Source organism: Megalopta genalis, chromosome 1 (assembly GCF_051020955.1).
Source record: "Megalopta genalis isolate 19385.01 chromosome 1, iyMegGena1_principal, whole genome shotgun sequence".
Lineage (NCBI taxonomy): Eukaryota > Metazoa > Arthropoda > Insecta > Hymenoptera > Halictidae > Megalopta > Megalopta genalis.
The window spans coordinates 41,141,444-41,152,788 of record NC_135013.1 but is presented as its reverse complement, the minus strand read 5'-3'; the positions used below and the strand labels follow the sequence as shown (position 1 = coordinate 41,152,788).

The 11,345-nt window shown below is 29.8% G+C and overlaps 1 long non-coding RNA gene across 1 annotated transcript; it reads right to left on the bottom strand.

The window, feature by feature from the left end:
• Positions 1-9,583: 9,583 nt before the first annotated feature.
• Positions 9,584-11,025, bottom strand: LOC143261978 (uncharacterized). Its single transcript, XR_013035970.1, has 2 exons — positions 10,644-11,025; positions 9,584-10,440 (listed from the first exon to the last, which is right to left on the bottom strand). It is a non-coding gene; the product is annotated as an uncharacterized LOC143261978 (long non-coding RNA).
• Between the last annotated feature and the right edge of the window lie 320 nt (positions 11,026-11,345).

Below are 11,345 nucleotides of genomic sequence, written 5' to 3'. Positions count from 1 at the left end.
GCTTCAATACTGTTCAATCTATTATTTGAACGTAATTTACTAACAGATTAACAAAAATTTACTTCTACGGATTTACGCATGCCAATGGAAACTTTTAGAGTGTAATACAAATAATGGATTAACTTACTCGAACAAGTCTTCAATTGTAGAAATTATCAAGTTCAAAATTATTTTATCATTTGACATCCAATACAATATAAAATTCCATGACGGAGTAAGTTATTTATCATATTTTTACCACTGTTTTAATTATTATATATTTAATATAATAATTATTATATATTATATATTTTTTTAACACAAGTTTTAATTATTTATTATTGGTGTTCACGACTTTTAATCACATCTTTGATTCGAAAGTAAATTTAAACGTTAAAGTACATTTATCTCGTTAATAACCCAGCTTAACAACCCAGCCAGAAGGATTGTTAATGAATTAATTACGAAACAGGAAGAATGTATACAACGAACGCGAATATTTTATAAATAAAGGATTTAACGGGAAAATATATGTCCTTATCAAAGACTGTTTATTCGTACCAAAGATAATAATTATGTTTGATAGCAAGTATATTCCGCTAAAACATGTTTATTTCGTAAATCATACGTTCCATTAGCAATCCTGTTGGCTGGAAATGAATTTCAATCGATGCACAGGTTCATAATTATTAAATGATAGCGTTTGCATGTTCATTTACAATGAAAAACGGTTTAATTTTACAGACACTATGTAATGCAATGTTATCATTGCTAATCGCGTGTTCTACGCGTTTTACCAATTAAATTTGTCAGTAATTATAGAATTATCACGGTGTCACTTTTAATTGAAAGCCAAATTACGTTCCTCAATCCAATCTAATTATAAGTATGTTTATTTGAAGCAGTGTATCCTATTATTCAGCAAGGTTTGTTAAAACAGAAAATTACTAGAGGGAAATGTAGAACGAAGTTTAAACATCGTGCCAGGAATAACTGTGTAATAAGATAATCGTCATATTGCAGTAATATATGTAGTGATTACATTTATTTAACGAGCTATACTAGTTCGATTTACTCTTAATTAGTCTAATTTTATAGCGATGTCTTCATTATTAAGACAGATCAAAATAAACTAAATATCTTTATTTTCGTATAAAACAAGTATAAATTATTTCTTTCTTGCTAATAACTAATCATTAATTTTACGTTCACTATGTTTATACAATTTATGACATTTTACAAAATGTAGAGCAACGCGATTAGGTCAGTTTCTCTTATTTTCTTACATTGAAATTTTCATTTATCTTTCATGCTTGTCATATGTGTTGAAATAATTCTTAGCTTCCACCAACAGCTTTACTATCACCTTGTTTCGTCGTTTTCATCTTTGTAAGACATTTTAAGCATAGACGTTCTTGTAAAATTTTCAATACTTGCGAAACGCTGGAAGCATTTCATCGACTCCGTCGCTCTTATTTTGTACACACATGTATCTGCTTCTGACAAAATAACTGATTCCATCGAAATGCACGGTAAACAGAGAAGCGCTGAGTGTGAAGAGTATTCCTAAAATAACGAAGCGAGCTCTATTTGTGTGTAGCTAGTTATTTTTCGATGTAAATTCAGAAATAGTTCGTCGAAATAATTCCCACATACTAAACTGGCGGACCAAAAATATTCCACGTTGTCTATGTCATTTCGTTTGCACTCGACACGTCTGATATGTGTTGCTTTATAAAAGTCTGAATTCATTTAAGCGTGTTGCCATTTTTATTAAAACGTGTGTTTGAATCAAGGAATTTATTCAATCATTTTCTGCGAAAGGCGTCTTATAATTACAACAATTTTAACGACAGTGTTAATGTTATAAAATTAATGTAATAATGTCAATGTTATTAAGATTATTTCTTTTTGATTTATTCAGAAATTCTCGAGAGAGATTTATATCTACATGTGTAATTACAATTGTAGGTAGTTGGGTGTAAATAGGTAAGACAAATACATTGCAAACTTTAACACTACTTTGTAGAAATTATGCAAGCACAATTAACAGAGGTTTGACATTTATTAGGTTGTTCAAGAAGTTCGTTTCATTTCTCAGTAATGCACACAATGCGAATCTGGGACAGCTTTTCATCAAGCAAATGGTGTAGTTGGATGAGCGAAACGTTAACAAATCATGAAACATCAACAAATAAATAATCACGCTACATATTCACGTACATATTCGTATTACTTAACAATATTAATCTCGCACATTTTCAAAAGAACTTTTCGAATAATTGAATATTTATTCGGAGGTGTAAAATAATTTGTGATATTAGAAAGAAATAACCAAACATGAAATATTGTCGTATTTTGCAGGTTATATAATCATAAATTGATCCTGACAAATAAGATTCGTATTATGTCTATTCTGCTATAATAATTAGGTTGTAAGGAAAAGTAATAATTGGTAACTTAAAATGCTGTAACGCTGCTTCAACTTGATTTTATTCATCATTACAATCAGGTAGTTTAGCGATAAGTAAGTTTTGAATCAATTAGAACAATCAATATAAGCAGCAAGATCTGTTGTAAAAATTGGTTATGAAACAAAGAAACGAAAGAATTTAGTCATTATATTTACATGAGCGTAATACTTGTTCTAAATATAAAAACAGTTTTGTAATTTTTACCCTTAATTGGTACGATGATTTTCACAAAAATAATTGATATATTAGGATCATCATAGACCTCAAATTAAAAGTAAAAAAAAGTATTAATCTCATTCTAAATAATAGCTTCATTTACATTTTATTCTCAGTAAGTATATAAAATAATAAACACATTGAAAATTAAACTTTTACTACACAAAAAGAAATAAATACAAGATTAGGATCACTTTTGTAATGCCAGTGTACCAGATAATGGTGAAGATTATAAATCATTTTATACAAAATTCTTTAAAATAACTAAGTAACGATAATTATAAAATATTAATATGTATATAAAATATAAATGAGAATATTTACCACAGTTACATATACAAATGTTAAGGATTACACCAAGAAAAGTTTTTGTACGGCGACAAGATAAATGCTCCTTTCACGTCAGTACCAGTCGCTTGACTTACAAATTACAATGACTAGGTCACCGTAGTAAGATAGTGAGATAACTTATAGTAACCTAACAGATATTTACACTAGCCTCGGAAAGTCTGTTAACACTTTTTCGAACGAAATAACTTTTTTCAATTGGTTAGAATGATACAAAAAAATAATAAATAATGTTTTTTCAACTGTCTGAGCCTATTATTAAAATTAGGAAAACATTTTTAATTCTTGTACACTCATTCTCTAATTAACCTGTCCGTCGAACGTTTCAACAAGATTCAACACGTTTCGAATAACTTTAAAAAAGTTATTAAGTTTGAGAAGGTGTTGATATATATATAAAAAAAACTTTTTTAAAATTACTCGAAACGTGTTGAATCTTTTTGAGATGTTCGACGGACTAGTTAACTAGAGAATGAGTGTACAAAAATTAAAAATGTTTGAGAAGGTGTTAACATAATTTGCGACGCGAGTGTATACAACAGATTTTTGAAGATGGTATTTTTTCACGATTGACCACATTCTTCTGTATTTACAGAAAATATTTTCAATCATGAAAAATATAAAGAAGGATTGAAACACCGTGTTCTTAAATCAATCGTGAGGACAGGATTATTAATCGCTGTTTGAAGGTAAAATGACGATATGTGACGCTTATAATTCACTTCGGCAATTATCGTTGTGAAATTACCGAAGGAAATCGCCATTGCGCATGCATGAAGCAATTCTGGTAGGTACAGGGAATTGCTAGGCTCGGTAGAGTGCTTTAGCAGGGAGTCAAGGCTGAAAGTGTTCTGCAGTTACTGCCAATTTTCGTTAACCACGTAATAGCGTCGACCAAAGGACCGTAAGATTGGTATAATAACGTCGTTAATCAGCAACTCGGCTGCGAAGCTAAAAATCGAGCCTTTGATTACGGTTCTATTAATAATATCAATGGATTTATATGTCAGGGAAAAAGATGAAGTGTATGGCAATTTGCCTCTAGAGCAGAAATTATTCATAATAGCCTGAGAATGAAAGCCACATAACTATACAGAAGCAAAAAGTAAACACACAAGTGAAATTGATTAATATTTACATTACTTTAATAGATATTGATTTAATCTATTATACTTTCATAAAAATATCTAAGTTATCTTGAATTTTCTAATTTGTACCAAAAAATAATTCTATCTTAATTTAATTAAGTAAGTAATGCACAACGTCAGAATTTTGTAAGAAGTACTTCAAAGTGATTAGAATCTCATTATTATATATAATTCTTTTGTTATTGTATTGCAGTTGGTAAATTCATTACAATCTTTGGTGACTTATGCGCACGCTGATTATATTTTCTTTTTTTTTTGTGAATCTAATTATTTGTACTTATTTCTTACCTTACACGTTAGCCTTTTGAAAGAATTTTAATTAGTTGATAATTCCACGTGGATAATATAGAAACGCACATACTACAGAAAATCAATTCATATCAAATTCTATACGTTATATAAAGTTTCATTTTGTAACAATGTCTTCATTATTTAACGCATTACGTCTGCATTCAGTCAGTGACAGTAGTCTACAGGAATTGTATTATGTTACGACATACGAATGAATGGAAATAAACTCTTTTATTATAAAGTGGGGCATATACATATATAATTCAAGATTAACTTTCATTTAAATCTTATTAGGTCAAAGATTTATGGCAGCATGAATTTTTACGATTGAAAAATACAAAACTCATTTCCAATCTTTCAGGATCCGTGAAGTTGTTCTTAAATTACACGATACACATTCAAACGTATTCAAACATAATTACCAAATTACATCGTCCCGCTTCACAATGTTCAATTAAATTTAATTGGATTTTGACAGAATTTATTGATCTATGATAAGTACATATCAAATACCGCTGTTTGTAATTGGTTTAAACGAGAGATCGACGAACTACTGCTGAATTTGTAATGCTCGTGAGGTTAGAGTAAATAACTGACTCTTAATAATTAACTCTCAATAAATAATAGTTAATCATTACGTGCAATTTAATACTGTTTCAACTTTCTCTTTTAACTTTTAGTACTTGTTTTAGGATTTGGAAGCGTCGGAATAGCAATTAAGAAAATGTATAATTGATTAAAAATATATCAATCAAGTTTTCATAATGAATTCTAATACAAAAAGTATTCTACAACGTAGGGCACAATCTTCTCGACACTTCAATTATATAATTGTTTCTAAATATTTAAACTTGACCTTTTTTAAGTAAAACCAAGTTTTACCGCTTTAAATTGCTACTTTCTGGAATAATTAAAATTTAATTTTCTATTATGTTTTAATTTTTTTATGATAATGACTCTGAATTGATGTTCCAGGAAATTAGGTATTAAAACGAACCAATTATAGTTTCTAAGTATTTTTTCGATGTAAGAAGAAATATATATAATATATAATATATAATATATAATATATAATATATAATATATAATATATAATATATAATATATAATATATAATATATAATATATAATATATAATACACAATATACAATATACAATATACAATATACAATATACAATATACAATATACAATACACAATATACAATATACAATATACAATATACAATATACAATATACAATATACAATATACAATATACAATATACAATATACAATATACAATATACAATATACAATATACAATATACAATATACAATATACAATATACAATATACAATATACAATATACAATATACAATATACAATATACAATATACAATATACAATATACAATATACAATATACAATATACAATATACAATATACAATATACAATATACAATATACAATATACAATATATAATATATAATATATAATATATAATATATAATATATAATATATAACATATATAATATATTTCTTCTTACATCGAAAAAATACTTAGAAACTATAATTGGTTCGTTTATATTATATTAATATATATATTAAGAAATACTATATATATATAGTATTTCTACGACTTCGGGATAATAAACGACTTCATATAACTCCCAACCAACTTCAATCTCACAGATTTGTATAATAGAATTTAAGAACAGTGGGAACAAATATCTCCGGATTATTGCAGAAAATCAGTAGAATGTATGCTAAAACGGATTAGTGCAGTTTTGCAAGCAAAAGGGTTGTTGACAAAATATTAGAAAATAAAGAATATATTAAATATTGTCAAGTATTGGGGGGGGACGTGGTGCAAAACCGATTCAATTTATTGTTTTGTCATTTCTAAACAACAAAACATTAATTATTGCAAAAATTTCTTGTGTTACTCCTAACTGTGATGATAATAACTATAATGTTTATTTTTCGTTATTCTTGTATATTCCTAGCAACAAATAATGATTTATACAACAATCAAAAATGGTTGTTGGTTCAGTTATGCTCCTCTTACTGTATAAATATATAAATATATATTTAAAATAACAAATATTCTCACATCTTAACATTATATGTATTCTTATTGATACATATGCTTCATGTTAAAATAATAAAAGTCTAAAAGTCTAAGATGAATTTCCTTAAAAATAGCAGAATAGTACACTTTGTAACTTGAAGTTCAGCACAAATTGACACCAGGAAGGGATGAGGGTTGAAAACTGTCACTGTAGATTGCCTGAAGAGTTCATTTCCGAACCGAACGTAAATTGTCCCAACGGATCCAAATAGCCTGATATCGGTTCTCACAATGCAAGACAAGGGATAGATCAGCTACAATCGCATTTCGTTCCAGAACGTGGCTTAAACTGAAATCCACTATACCAGCGCTAGGTAGCTAAAGGGCTAAAGCCTGTGTTTAATGGAATTTCAGCTATGGGTCAAAATGACTCAGCATTCACCTGCCATCTCCACGGTAGACCATCCGCCACCGGAGGGTTAATCTATCGATCACAAAACTGGATCTTAGTATTAAGATCTCGTTCTGAATTCTCCTCTACAAAGGTAACCGCTGCTGGCTCATGATAATTTCGTTTCGTAAAACGACGTCGGTGCAAGTTACTTGTAAAGCGTAATTATCAAAGTGTTTCGAATATACAAGATCATAAGAAGGGCTCAGTCGTTAGCAAACGCTACCGTAAAAGGAACTGAAAATCGCGCGCTAATTAGTCGCGATGCAATTACTGGTTAGACTAACGACAACCCGGAAACCGCAATATTTTTCCGCAATCCTCTCCCCAGTTAACGAGCATTTTTCGCAGACCTCCGTTGTCCACCGCCATCGAATCGCATGATCTTACACGAATCTCTGTGACTTGCGTTAGGTAATTTTTTGCTTCAACTTCAGCGGTCTTTGAACCATTTGCCACTCAAAGAAACATCGCTTCTTCTTCTCTCTCATTCCAAAACATATATAATTTAATTTAATTTAATTGGTCGTTTGATACCATTCTATTCGTTTGTATTTCGGGGCGTGCAAGAAAATTGAATTTCAAAATTGGTTTCTCGTTGAATTGAGTCGTTTAATTTATTTAAAGGTTTGAGGCTGATTGTTTCAGTTAATTGGTTAGGATAGATTTAGCGTTTTTGATAATCTCTAATGTTTTTGATTTATTTCTTTATGTGCATATATATATATATATATATATATATATAAAATTGTATGTATATGTTCGATTAGACGCAGAAATAATCTACATGTATTCGTTGAATGCGGACAAAGAATTTGTGTATTTTATAGACGTTGTTCCTAACGAAAATCAAATTGTGAAGAAGCGATGATGTTTATGAAATTTTTTGTTAAGGACATGAATAATTAAAAAATAGGAAATCATGATATATGTGTGAGTTGGATGATACAGGAGCTATATCAACATGTTTTTCATATCTTAATAATTTTAACTAGCTGAACATAATAGAAGAGTCCTTTAAAATTCTTCAAACAATTTTACTATATTGTACTTGATTTGCTCGTTCGTGTCATAAACGCATAAAATTCGAAGTCTAGTAATTAAAAAACAATTTACTTATAAATACGAATCAAAGCATTATAATTTTTTCAAATTACATCTAATTATTAACCATTGATTATTTTATATGTACATAATATCCTCACGCATTATTTCAAGATTATATGTCAATAATCTATGTATAATAAGTTGCATTTTTAATAATATTATATATTTGAATTAATTATAGAAGTTAGTTCTCTATTTGGTAGTCCGTATAAATTGTTCGATTCTCTACAACCTAGCTGTTTCATTATTATTGGCCATTGAATTATTAAAAAATACTGCTTATGGACGCTTATGAAATCGTCCATCGTTCACGGCTGACAGAAAATTAATAATCGAAATTCCTTCCACAATTGTTTGCTAACAATCTTCAAAGCTGTGTTATTGAAAGATATTACGCTTTTCATCTGGAAGTTTCAAAGAGCATTTACGCAGACTTCATTTGAAGGGTGGTTTTAATTCTGTTCGAGTTTGTCAATAAAATACAGCAGAGATTTCGATGAAGAAGTTTTATTAGATCTTATTACACGTCCAAAAAAGTAACTCTTGTATACGTGGTTTGTTAATAATCAGACAAATTAGAATATTAAAATGAGAATTAATTCTTCAATGTATTAAACTTATTAAGAAATATTATGTAAAGATAAAACTATTAGAAAATATTATTCAGCAATTATTAGAAATAGAATTATTAGGAAATATTATGTAGCAATTATTAGAGATAAAATGACCAGAAAGTATTGTGCAGCAATAATAAAAAAAAAACTATTGTATTGCCTCCTTATGCATATCAGTGTCTGTCGAATGTTTGTTCATGTATTAGTGAAAATACTGCCGCGAATCTTTCTATAAGTCTTCAACACAGGAACAATTTTCCAGGCAGTTCTCTAGATAATTTTCCAGGTTGGCGATTCGGTGTAACTTTTCTAAATTAGAAGATTCCAAGTCATCGCCGTGAAATAAATCGTTCGTGCGCACAGAATACGTAGCTAGACCAGCTTCGAGGATAATTTCATCTTGCACATCCGCGTTAAATTTTCTGCACAATAAAACTGTCAGAAACGTTTCGCTTTTCTGCATCGTAAATCCACGCCACCGCGCTATGATGCCTGTCTTTTAATATGCACCAAGACCTGTGTTCACAATATGCAACATGCTTGCATCTCGTGAATACTTCTTATTAGATCTTTTGAAAATACATACTTAGTATAATAGATCATTGGCTTGCTTATTGTTCAAATGATTGTACTTACACATCCCTCCATGTTTGAAACATTTTCTGAATTACATCACTCTTCCTATTAGAAATTAAATGTAATATCATTTTTCAATTATTCTTTTTCACTTCAGTTTGAATGCTGAATTCTCGGAATCATAGTGAATAATTTTTATTCCGCATAAAGAACCACAGTTTATTAATAAGTTTGCACTCCGAGTTGGGTTAATTTTATTTTTAATATTAAATAACACATAACAAATTACAAATTACAAATTAAATTAATATTTCATTTTCAAATAGTAGTTACATTTTTTATTTAATCAAAAAATCATAGAAATAGTTCCGCAAATAATTTATTTATAATTTCTTATTTGTAAATAAAGCGTTACTTTTTATTTGCATTTAGGTGAAAAGCAAATGTTAAGTAATTTTTTTTCTTTTTTCGTTTATCGTGTAATAAATATTAATTTCAATATAATATTATTGAAGAACTTGCGCCTATGATATCGTTTACACACGATTGAAAACCATTATTTCCCGACTATGACGTAGATAATAAGATTATATAATAGATAATAAACAATTAAGTGATAATTAATATCTAATAATTGAAAGTGTACTTATAAATAAGAAATAAATTTTATTACCTGAAATAATATATTTAGATCTATACAAATAATAAGTAATTATCGTTTTCTTTTATTTAAACTTCCCAAAAACAAATAAATTTTTATTTAAATAATCGTTTAAATGAACATTTACTTATACCACATGGTCTTCCGAATTTATGACATTACCTGACCGTGCTTGTTAGTAAATACCATGCAGAGAGTTTCGGGTCAACTAAATATCGCGGTGTCCGTCGAAGGCAATTTCGCGGAGTATGTTTTCATCGAAATTGATTCGGTGCCAGATTATTCCGCATTCATGACGATGGCGCGGCTGGATTTCCTCCGAGTTGTACATCGATGGTGATATAGGGGATGAAAGGGCGAGGCGACGAAGTAGAAAGAGATAAGTTTTAGCCGGGCCAGAGGGGCTGCGGTGATCTTGTTACGCGAGTAAAAGCTCCGAAGGTGGGTTAGAAAAGCTTCAGACACCGTTCCCCATCCTCGATGCCAGTGTCCTCCATGATGAAAAGGAAACTAGCCGGCCTTTGAACAGTGGAAAACGTTACGTAAAACCGCGGTACCGGTGAAATGACCCGTTTTAGAAACAATTTACGCTCGATTGAGTAACAGCCCGTTGTTGAATGTTTAATCCAGGTAATTACGTTTCATATTTGGTTTCTCCGACGGCCGGATCGATAGATCAAAGAATATGATGAACCTTTAAACAGGTCTAATTAAATACTTACCGAGTACATAGTTTCTGATAGCAGGATGGTAAAGAAATCTCATTAGACGGGTGATTTACTAGTTTCGAAATAGTATTGTTTTTCGATTGGTTATATGGAGCAATCAATTTAAGATCTGATCCATTTAAGACATCATTGAAGACTTTCATTCAAGACATCATTCACATAAGACATCGTCTATCCACGATATCATTAATTTCATGATGATTAAATATGTTCGTTCCAATTCATTGTATAGATTATTTTAAGGTTATCATAATAAACCAATAATTTTTCGCAATGCTTCAGTACATTTATGAAGAGAACAACGAACTGAATCGACTAATATAATAAAAAATATACGATATCATTTAAAAGAATAAAGTTGACCTTCATATGTCCTTGGCGCGTTTACCTAGAAAAATTTTATTAATATCAGATTACGTGCCTCCAAAATCATTCAAATTTCGTTTGAAACATTTTTTACTATCATTCACGGTTTCGAAGATATTTGACTGGACCGATTTTATATGGTCACCCTGTATATATCAGTATCAGCGACCAATGAGAGACGAGATCAGCTGGCGCGAGGCGGTCCAGTCAATTAACAGGTGATGCCCACTTCCGCACATTGGCTCGGCCGTCTCGCGCCAGCTAATCTCGCCTCTCATTGGTCGCTGTTTTTCGTTAAGAACTCGTAAACGAAGCCGCGGATTGCATTTT